This window comes from Wasmannia auropunctata, unplaced genomic scaffold, assembly GCF_000956235.1.
Source record: "Wasmannia auropunctata unplaced genomic scaffold, wasmannia.A_1.0 LD336106.1, whole genome shotgun sequence".
Classification (NCBI taxonomy): domain Eukaryota; kingdom Metazoa; phylum Arthropoda; class Insecta; order Hymenoptera; family Formicidae; genus Wasmannia; species Wasmannia auropunctata.
Window position 1 is genome coordinate 10,302,085 of NW_012026784.1, and position 2,018 is coordinate 10,304,102.

A 2,018-nucleotide genomic window follows, 5' to 3' on the forward strand; every position below is an offset into this window, starting at 1 on the left:
TATGTATATATACATATACATATATGTATGAACGTGTATACAGGATGGACCATTTTAATCCATCCAGTCGAATATCTCGAAAATCAAGCCCGGGAAAAAAAAATTTTTCAGACAAAAGTTTTCGGATTTCGAGGGGGACATAAAATGATAACATTGGTTTGATATATATATATATATATATATATACAAATTTCAATTTGTGTTTTGACATTAATGTTCTCTACATCACAATTATAAATATTTTTTTGTTGTTACTGTTGTTGTGTCTATCTGAATTATATTATTGATCTCGTTATTGGAATACTAGGATAATGCATATATTTTTTATTGCCCTATTTTGTTCGGATGAGGAATTCTAAAAAGAAGTAGTAAAATTAATTGTGTTGTTAAACGCACTTTGCTTAAAAAGTCTGATAAGAAACAATAGTAATCTATATAAATTTGGTGGGAATTCTATACAATTTTATCTCAATTTCTCATATCTATCAGATATCACGTTAGATAAAAAAACTATTAATTTTTATCGTTTTATATCTTATCTTACTTAAATGATAAAAAATTTATCTGACAATGAGTACACAAGCTTTTCATTTCTCAATATGATCCTATCACTTTATCTGATAATATAAAATAAGCAATACAATGTTTATAAATACCTAAATAATTTAATCCAAGAATATCCCTACATCATTAAATAAAATATATTATAGAAAAATTATCATATTCCATCGTTGTCAATATAATGTGTACTTACATCATTGAATAATTATTTCGCAGATTTCAGCAAACAAAATTATAAATTTCTATTGTTTTATACCTCGCTTTTAAACAATAAAGTATTTATCTGAGTACACAAGTTTCTGTATATATAATCCCTGACAGTACAGATTGGTTTCTGTAACGCTGCAGGAACATAACATTGAAATAATGAAATTATCACAGTTACGTTGCGTAATGTTTCTGAAACATCTCTGCAAGATTGCAGCAACGTCAAAATGTCTGCTTTAGTCCACAAGAAACGTTTATGAAATATCACAGAAATCTTTCTGAAATGTTTTAACAAGATTGTTGCAGTGTCTTTGGTTACATTTGTAACATTGCAGAAATATCAAAAATATTATATATATACATATATGTTAGAATAAATACTGATTTCGTTCATCAGACAAAATAGATCAGTGAGCGCTCAGTGAGTTTTTATTATAATTGGTTTCTACTCTTACAACTTGTTAGAACTCTTACTACTTGTTAGATTCAGTAAAAAGCTACCCTCACAGCACCAGATATTGCACTAAGGTTACAAGGAGGTTACAATCTTACATAGCTTAGTGAGAAGATTATTGGTATTTACCACTAACCTTATAATGTAACCTTACATTATAAATGTTGTTGAAACATTAATGGAATTTTATGTCAATATTTCAGCAGTTTTACAAATTAACCTTACATTAAAATATTGTTGGAAGGTTAACGGATCTTTTTTTCAAAATTGCAACACCTATTACTCGCATTAATTTTCAATAGCGTCGACGTATACTTGCATGAATTTAATATTATAAAATTATGCTGTGTCGGCGCGACATACAACATAATATGATATTCAATAGAAGAACAGCATTCCGAAGGAAAATTGAATTCTCTATTATGCAAAAATTGTAACTTTATATTTATTTATAAGTATAATATGTCTTAACTATACATATTTCACCTTTCTGATAACTATCTGATCTATTATACTGATCTATTATACTGATATACTATTGGTATACATCCAGTAGCATTCAGTATTCATGGATCATCACAAAGCACCAGTTCGCGAACAATCATAAAGATTAAGCAACGCTCGAGAAGGTATATGGCTTAGATGGGTGACCGCTTATATGTAGAAACATCTTGAAATTTGTAGTTTCCAAATACATTTTTTTAATAATAATTTTATTGTATATATTTTTTCTCCATCTCTGGAACGTAATGCTAATCAATAAAAATTTTTTTAGCAATATTTAGTAAAAAATGGA